Raw genomic sequence first — 10,316 nt, 5'->3', positions numbered from 1 at the left:
ATCCGGTTCCTTGCTTTCTCACTCTTAATCACACACTTTTTTCCTCAAAGCATATACTTATTCTCACGCCGGAGAGTGGTTACGAGGAAAACCCCCTATTCCCCTCCTCATAACGAGCATAACGGGGTGTTTAGTGTTTTGCAGGATCTTAATCACCACAGCTTGGAGAAGACCAAGAAGATTAACCTTATTTGTCGAGGCACATACCACGAACTAATCACCAGATTAGTTTGGTGTTTCTTCATTGGCGCCCACCGATTTTTACAATCATTTTCATCTTCTTTTTCTAAGCTATTCTGTTCTCTCGATCAATGGCTGATCAGGGAATCCCTTTTCCACCTTTCGGGGCACACTCTTAGCTAGGCACCGTGGAGGACATCTCGCACGTCCAAAACCTACCTACTGACGAATTCACCGAGGGGGAAGCTACAAACGTTGGGGTCGTCCTCGCAAGTGGTGTTCACACCATCCATACGGTAACCCCAACAAGTCACGGCGCTTGCCCGTTAACTCCAGCACCATCGAACATATCTGCGCTGTTAGGCCTACCAGAAGGGGAGACACTCGCCTCCTGGTATGCAAAAAGTCAGGCAACCTTGAATCTCATATACGCGCAGTTGAGCGTGTAGCAAGCAATCCTTCAGACGCAGACGGAACCATCTCTTGTGGCAACTCCTGTGCCAAGGCAGGGGACGTATTAGACACTTCCTCAAGAGCGCATATTGAGGCAACAACGTGAGAGGCCCTCATCATTAAGGAGACAAAGTGCGCACGATACGCATGACACTTACTATGAAACCGATAGTTATCATGAAACTTCCTCTCTTGTGCAAAGACGTCCACTGAGTAGCCGGCTCGGGCCGACAACATCAATGACGAATGGGCGAAGAACACTGATAAGAACGACTCCACTTACCAATAAGAAGTAAGCTCTTAAGTTTTCAACCGTCTTCAGAAGAACCATGAATCATACAAGCCAAGGCCGCACATCACCTACAACGAAGCTGCAGAACACGACTTCAGCCTCGTTTATCGGCCAGCGGCAGCAGCTGAGCACTCAATATTAATCCGGAGCATCGTTTTGGCTCCTTTGGAGAATGGACCATGCCCATGTGGTGCCATCTTTCTGTTCAAACACTTATAGGGGCGGCTCGCGCGTGGTTCGACAACCTCCCCGCAGGAAGAATCAAATCATGGATTGATTTCCAAGAACAGTTCTTGGCCCACTTCAGCCAGCAAAGACGATACAAGCGCAATACATCTGAAGTCATTAATATCTGGCGGCGCTATAACTAATGCTTGGAAGATTTTATCACTCGCTTCAACAAGGAGTGTTTAGAGATTGGTGGCGTGAGCGAAGATCTCATGCGCGCTTATAACACCCCAGTGTTTCGGAAGTCAAAGTCAAAGTCAAGATTGAAGTCAAAGGAGGAAAAGATCGCTAATTGCAATCTGTCTCTCCTTGCCCAATTCCTGTTTTGACTTCTTTGACTTGTAGTTAGTCTAGTTTGTGATTTACGATTAGTTGTATTATGTGGAGTAATTATTAAATAATCGCAGTAATCAATGTTTATCGCTACGAAACGCTTTATGACTATGAATGATAGGAAGTAACAATGCGATAAAATCAATTAAACACTAATCGAATTAATCTAATCAACATTGCGCTCGCAACTGGAATTACGCACTTTTGGTAATTGTTATACGTGTGTGTGTGCCTTATGTGTTACTTGTGCATGTTTACTTAAGTGATGTGTGGTAATCAATCGAATCACAATCGAACTCAATCGCAATCGAATCGCAATCGCAAAATGAATACGAAATAAGGATGACTGTATGTTGATATTGTATGATAATTAGTGAAGAAAAGATAGTGCGAGATACGAGTGGTTGTGAATAAAAGTAATTTGACTAGGAAACTCCATCGCATCGCATCGCTCGCAATCGAAATCGAAACGGCAAAACTCGTCGCGCGAAATGCTCAGATCCAGCGACTGCTCAATCAGGCGACCAGCTGATCGACCAGCCATTCGATCGGACTGTCGTCCGATCGGACAGGCTGACCGATCGAGCTGCCCAGCTGATCGGCTAGTCCTTTCCCCTTTTGGAACTCGATAAATGTCACTTTTATTCTTCCTACTTTTGGAAACTTTCTGACCGAACAGCCCGTGCTCCTCACCTTTTCTTCGATTTCTCTCAATTCTGGTAAGATCTCATCCTAAATCTTGTACTTTCTTAATCTACACGCACTCCTACACATTTCTATCTTTTGAATCTAAACTTTTAACCGTGAAATCACTAGATTTGTGGTGTTCTAGGATGATGTCATCATGGTGTTCTTATGAACTTCATGTTTTGACTTCAATCCACCAAGAACAACTTAGATCTAACCGATTTCCACACCAAGAAACAAAGATCTTGCATAAATCTAAACGGATTCATGGTGAAAAAGGATTGAAAGATGGTTTCTAACTTTCTTTCAACTCTTTTACACTCAATGCACTCAAAACCGATAGAATCAGACTTTGTTCTAGTCTTCTACTCTTTCTTAGTGATGTACTAGTTCAAGATCTGGATTCTACTCACGAGACCACTGATTTCAGGTTAACTAAGAACAACCATCTTGAACCGGTTAACTGGTCGAACTAGGGTGATTCCTGTTTGATCGGATCGCTTGGGTCATGACCGGGCTCTGTTGGTTAACACGTTGTCACACCGTCTTGATAAAACGGCAAACAAACAAATAACCAAGTGTGAGACGAACAGGACGACCAGGACGAGGTGCCGTCTGATCGGACTGTTGTCTGAACGGACAGCCACCCGAACGGCAGGTCAGCCAAACGGCTTGCACTCTGGGTCCCACACTTAAACAATTTTACCAAAAGTTTGAGTATTGAACGAATTGCTGTCCGATTGGACAACCATCCGACCGGATTACTCTTCGGATCATGAGATACTTGACTTTAACACTTAATCGATTTTCAACATGTTCAATGCACTAAGAATGCCACCCGATCGAACTTTTGTCCGATCGAGTGACATCCTGCAGTGAACTTGCTCTCGCTGAAGTGCCAGCCGAACAGGTTGCCAGCCGATCGAACGACCGTCCGATCGACCGACATGAAAGAAAGAGGTACTTCAATGTTTTCAAAATGCTACAACAAAAACTTCAAAAGTCAAGCCATCATACACAAACACATCCTTCTCAAAGGAAGAAGCAATCCACTCGAACGACCATCCGATCGGGCAGCCGTCCGAACGGTTTGACACCCACACGACCAGCTGTCCGATCGGACTACCATCTGATCGACCAGCTGTTCGACCCACCAACACTTGTTTCCATTTTACGCTCTTATCATTATGCTATCGTTCTGATCAGGCTAACCTTACTCTCTAAGCGCTCCCTTCAATCCATCAACCGCTGTGAGTATACTCGATCCCTTTTTGCTTTATGCACTTTTGGGTGTTACATACGTTACTTATACTAAATCACATCGAACACACTACGCAATACTATTTAAACGCAAACCACTACCGCATGTTATACGTGACTTAATGAATGCTTGTTTGTTATGTTTACACATGGAATGTTGTCTACCTGCCTTAGCAACGATAGTACTATAGTTTTGACTCAGCACCCGTTCACACGGGGGTTGCTAAGGACAGTTATTTGCATGGATTACAGTGGTGATCATGTTTTACGAACTGCCTTGGGCAGTCAACCCGCAGTCATTGGTATCGATAGGTTCATGTCGATAACTAACATGCTTCGTTTTACTCCGTGTACGTGCCGGTTATGCGTAAACTATTTCAAACTCTATATGCTATATCAAACTTGTATACTCGCCTTTACACTATGTGTATTGATTTTTCTTTTAACGTATGTGACAGGTGCTTAGGATGTCTATTTGCTTGGAAATCGAGGCTAGGAAACAGTGTTAGTAACCAACAGATAGTTGTCTGTACTAAATAAATTTGAGTTGTTGGAACATGTTTATGGTTTTTGAGATATCGAAGTCTGTAATAACTTTGTTACTTGATGGGTTACGGTATGGGACGTGATATTTAAACTATCCGGTAAATTAGTTGTTATGGAATTTCTCTTAAACAATCGGTGTCGCTCAGTGCCACGCCCCGATGTTTCTGCCATCAGTTGGGGTGTGACAGATTGGTATCAGAGCCATAACTATAGGGAATTAGGCAAGACTCGACCTAGTCCAGGTCGATGTCTTAGAGGCCTAGTCTATAGTTAGGACCAACGGACTGACTCATGCATCTCAAGTAGGGATTATGTATGAGCTTACTTCTATTCTTCGACATTCTCACTACACTATCACTACACTCAAATTTCCAATTAAGCAACTAAGTCGAGATTAGGTGTGAAAACCGCAAACTCTCGATTAAATTGCCTGTTTGATCTGTATTTATCTATAAAACGCGAGAATTCACGCTGAATTAGGAGTGAAATCCATACTTTAACGAGGATTTTCGTCGCTATTTCTAACAAAATGCTGGAACAAAGTTGTTAAGCCAGGGGTGAAACCCGAACCTTGACGGCTTAATACGCTCAATTTTATTTTATAAACTCTCACCAAAGTCTCGACGGACTCCAATGACCTGAAGTTCACTAAATGACTAAAGAGTTGCGTGCCGAACGCCCAAGAATCGAGGCAGAAGCACGATCCTGAAGGTCAAAGTATGTACGCCAAGTCATTGAGAATAGTCGAATCACTTTGGATAGTCGATGTCTAATAGCCGCAGACAATCCATTTCTCAATTTCTATGTGTTTCGATTCTGAGCCCGCAACTACTAACTCTGATAATTCGTTGATTTTATGTGTTTATATGTACTTACTTGTTTATGTGTTTTAAATTTCGAGATTTATTCGATTTTTGCCTTCATTTCGATCGACACACACGACTCGCATTGCTTATCTATCTCAAAACGTTAACAAGTCGCTACTACTATGAGGAACCACTTTATGAAGCTCGCTATACTACACGCTTATTTTATACTTATTGTTATACTAGACGCAATCGCTATACTCGAACGATTCGAAGACTTTGAATGATAAGTTTCTGTATTCTGACTGCTTCTGTGAACTCTAGGAGAACTATGTGTTTATATGTGCTTCTGTGCTTCTGTGTCCTACGTGTTTATGTGCTTCTGTGCTTATGTAAATCTGTGATTAAGTGTCTATGTGACTATGTGGTTGAATGTGTTCCTGAGCTTTAGTGGTAGACGTGTGAGGTGAGATTCGATTAAGCCATGTCTAAGACCTATGACGATGTCTGTTGCACACAATGTCGTCATCTGGACTTCGTCACCCACGATTCACTCGCCAAGAACAACGGGACAAACGCCTTGCTGCCATCCTCGCTAAACAAGTGGCAAAGGTTGTGCCCCAGATCGTGAGTGAAATTTACGAGAATGTTAGCAAATCGTCTGAGGAATCTAGAACTGATGCTCCTAAAGTTGCTCCCAAGACTGCTTTCCGCTTCAAGCAGTTCATGGCTTGTGGTCTAAATGAATTCACTGGAGAAGATGGCCCAAGGGCTATGTTTCAGTGGTTCGATTCCATCGAAGTCACTCTGTGCCAAAGCGGATGTCCTGAAAATCTCCGTACCCTAAACGCAACCGGAATCTTCCAGTCCCGCGCACTAGACTGGTGGACGGCCGAACGAAACAAACGCGGGAATGATGCAGCTTATGAGCTGACCTGGGAAGAGCTGAAAGCCATCATGATGGACGAATTCTGCCATCCCCATGAATGCCAAAAGCTAGAGGATGAGTTTTGGAATATAAAGTAGAAGGATGGAGACAACGCTGTCCTGACTGCTCGCTTTAAGCAGCTCAGCATCATCTGCTGTTGGTGCACTACATCTGTCGACTTCGTCTTGTATCGAGTCTTTCATTGTTTTGTATAGATTAGGGCTCGAATTACGAAGAAATATGAAAATGTATGTAATTAGGGTGTAGGTCCGCTTATTCGTACATGTCCGTATATGGGAACCTACCTGGTCCGCTTATTCGTACATGTCCGTATATGGGAACCTACCTGGTCCGCTTATTCATACATGTCCGTATATGGGAACCTACCTGGTCCGCTTATTCGTACATGTCCGCATATGGGAACCTACCAACACTATAAATACCACATGAGCGAACTCATTTGGAACTTTGTCAAATTCCATACCGAAGTGCTGCCGGTGTGAAGATCGAGCTGTAATCATTGTCAAATCAATAAAACAGTAGATTAAGTGAAGAACAAGCTATTTCTGTGTACGTTTCTTGTTATTCCGCACCTGAAACATAGAAGAACGCCTCTGAACGACTCATTCGGGTCGAATCACGATCCTACAAGTGGTATCAGAGCTTGGGAGGAGGTTTTCTATAGAAATTAGCTGGATTTCATCATCATTTCTTACTTCTACACCTTCTATTTTCAGTTCAGAAAGTTGTACCGGTCAGAATTGGGTCAAAATTGCACAGATTGCGTGTTATTGGAAATTGATAAACCCTTGAAAGTTTCAGACTGAAATACGGGCTAAAAATGGGTGAAATCATCTTCAGACTTGGTTCCGCTTATTCGGACATTTGAGTAGATCCGCTTATTTGACAGCTTCAAGTCCGCTTATTCGGACATATTTTGATCAAGTCCGCTCCAAACTGCATTAGGTCCGTTCCAAATTTCATTAAGGTCCGCTCCAAAGACACTAGATCAGTAGGTCCACTTTTCTGATCAATCAAGTTCGCTCCAGTGTCACTTAATTTGATAGATCTGCTCCAAAGACACTTTATCAGTAGATCCGCTTTTAGTGAGAAAGTCAGTAGATTCGCTTATTCGGTCATCATTAGATCCGCTTTTGTGAACATTAAAGGTTTGCTTGTGATTTGATTAGTTAAATTTGATTTGATATACATTTAAAGTCACCGGCCCATCACTGGACTATGTGTTAAAACTTGTGCTTCTCAATTATTAATCAAGAGGCGGCCCAATGATAATAAATCAGACATAAAGTTTGTCGGTTCATTAAGATAGTTTGGTTAAAATCATATTCAATTAATATTTGAGGTCCAATAATATTCAATTGAGTATTAAAATTGTCGGACAAAAATTGTTGACTAAGGTCTTGCATGTGATTTCAAGATAATATTGTCGGCTACATAAAACAAAAGTGCGGTCCAATCCTATTTGTTGGTCAGTTCATGATTGTCGGCCCAATGAATTAAAAACAACAATTAATCGGTGTTATAAATTTGTCGGCACTTGTCTAAAGGATTTGGTTGTGTTGGTTCAAGCCCAATTACGGCCCAAGTTCAAAGCATAACAGGTTTTCGGACTTTGAAATTGGTTTTAAATTTGTGAAGTATTGAAAAGGTGAATTCTGTTTCACATGGTTTGAATTCGATTCCAGTTCACAAGAGAGGTGGTTCATTCCAGTTGAATTTAAACTCGTTCAAGATCGTGTGTTTTAGCAAGGTCATTGGAAAAAGGTCGTTTGATTTTGATCCCGGTCATAGCAGTCCGTATAGTTTGTCAATCTTCAGTTTGCATAGTTTGTCAATCCTCAGTTCGCACAGAATATTCATCAGTTCGAGTGATTCAGTTCGCACGGAGTATCAGTTTGATTCAGTTGGTTTGATAAGTGTTTTTTTTAAACTGATTGTGTTTTGTTTGTTTGTGTACGTCAGGTGATACAGGTGTGAAACATGGATACCGAGTTCTACAACGCATTTGCAACACCGTCTACTCCAGCTGTGATTGCTCAGGCCATGAATTTGGAGAACGAGACGGGAACCACCCAAAAGCCCCCGAAATTGATGAGTATCGAAGAATATTACGGGTGGAAAGATCGATTCGAGAACTGGGTCCAGGCAAACCATCTTAGATCATGGGAATGCATCTTGAAGAAAGATGTGTTGCCTCGAACAGATTTACAAGTTCATAAAGAGTTATCTGAGTTCACGGATCAGGAAAGGGTTATGTACAAAGCGGTGAAAATGATGATCAGTCTGCTGCAACAAGCAATCAAAGAGGATATATTCATTCTGCTACAGCATGACAAAACTGCAAAGTCAATTTGGGATGCACTTAAAGTCAAATTCGAGGGTAGTGAGAATATGATAAAGAGCAAAAAAGGCACTACTAAAGAAAGAGTTTGATCTGTTCAGCAGCTTACCGGGAGAGGATACAAAGAAGCTGATTGAACGTTACTGTCACCTTGTACGATCAATGTCAATGTTGAGTAATACTAAAGATCGTGAAGAGTGGGTAGACAAATTAGCCGATGCTCTTCCACAGAAAGAGTGGGGAACATATCTGATGATTCTGAAAAACACGGGTGTTTATGATGGGTTAACGATTTCTTAGTTTATCGAAAAGATCAAGAGTCAGGATTTGGAACAGCAAAAAATTGCGAGGATGAATAGTTCAAGCGGTCAACAGGATGTGAAGATGTACAATAAAGGTAGTATTCCAGTTCCTGAAGCTGAGAGAAGTCCGAAAATTCAAACTGCGTTCAGTGCTGGGGATTCATCAGAAAAGGCTGATCAGGGTTCTGGCAAAAGCAGCAGTGGATTATCATCATTTCCGAGTGTTAATCCTAAAGAGTCAAATTCAAGTTTTCAGTCACAAAGCACAAAAACGGGAAATGGATATGTGATTCAGTGTAACATCGTGCTAAATCTTCCAGAAGGCCAAAGTTTTTTAGAAGACACTGCTAAAGACCACATGGCTCTACTTGGTTCTGTATTTGTTGGTGCAGTATGTCTAAAGCCTATGTCTTAAGTCTAGGGTCTAAATATGTCAAGTTTGTATAGTCTAGGGGTCAAATATGTAAAGTTTTGATTTGTTTATTTTCTGTCTGTTTGAAACTGTTTCAAACGGATGGGTTTATTAGCTGGCCGTTTGAAACGGTATGTGTTATTTCAAACGGTCAGGAATGCCTATATATAGGCTTGTGTGCTTTTCATTCCAAACGGTCAGATCTGAAGTGTACTGTTACTCTGCCAAATTTTCAAGTCAAAGTGAATGAAAAGCAAGTAGTTAAAGTATCTGCAACGTATCTTCATCTATTTTCTACTCTTTCTATCTGATTCTACTCTGTTTGTGTGTTTCCGCCACTCAAATAGTGTGTATTGCTCAAATTGACTCATTCTAGAGGTCAAACTGATCCTACAATTGGTATCAGAGCCAGTTGTGAGTGATTACACTTGAATCAGTTGGGGTTTTCAGCTCAGAAAAGGATTTCAGAACATTTGGCCGGTTAAATTGGACTGAATTTTTGACAGAGTGTGTAAAACTATCTACTAATCAATCCTTGAGAATATCAGATCTTGATTCGACCTAAAAGTAAGAAAATTGGACTGAAATCACCTTCCGTTTGAACGAAGATATGGTGTCCGTTTGAAAAGTCATCCCATCATTTGAAAAATCAAGTTCCATCGTTTGAAAGTAGATCCCATCGTTTGAATCTGAACCCATCGTTTGAAACTATTATCCCATCGTTTGAAATCTATCGTTTGAACTTGATCCCACCGTTTGAAACTGATTCCACCATTTGAACAAAAACCTGTCGTTTGAAACTGTCTCACCGTTTGAACAACGACCTGTCGTTTGAAACTGTCTCACCGTTTGAATATTAACTGTCCGTTTGAACCAACAGTTCATTTGAAAATATACCTTTCGTTTGAAGCAGTATCTTGTTTAAAATGGATAATCAGGATTTTTACAACATGTTTTCGGGAGTTGGTGCGACTCAAAGTCAGGCAAGCATCATGCAAAACGTCAGCTTAGAAAACGAATTGGGAACTATGCAGAAGCCGCCAAAGTTGATGAGTTTAGACGAGTATTCGGGATGGTCCGGGAGATTCAAGAACTGGGTGCAGGCTAATCATTTAGAATGCTGGATTAAAATCGAACGCAAATATGTTCCTCTGATGGATGGGTTGAATATGTTGAAAACTATCACAAGTCTTACAGAAGAGGAGCAAATAGAGTTTAAAGCAGAGAAGAAGATGGTTAGTATTTTGCAGCAAGCGATCAAGGAAGACATTCTAGTTCTGCTACAACACGATGAGAGTGCACAATCGATATGGCAAGCTTTGGAACAAAAGTTTAAAGGCAGTGCGTCGATGATAAAGAGTAAGAAAGCGCTGATAAAGAAAGAATTTGATATCTTCGCTGGAATTAGAGGCGAATCAACAAAGCAGCTGATTGAAAGATACTGTCATCTGGTCGTTGAAATGAGAAGGTTGAATATCGAGAAAACGAATGAGGAGTGGATAGACAAGTTATGTGATGCACTTCCCT

This window comes from Helianthus annuus, chromosome 12, assembly GCF_002127325.2.
Source record: "Helianthus annuus cultivar XRQ/B chromosome 12, HanXRQr2.0-SUNRISE, whole genome shotgun sequence".
Taxonomy (NCBI): domain Eukaryota; kingdom Viridiplantae; phylum Streptophyta; class Magnoliopsida; order Asterales; family Asteraceae; genus Helianthus; species Helianthus annuus.
This window is presented reverse-complemented; position numbering follows the sequence as displayed.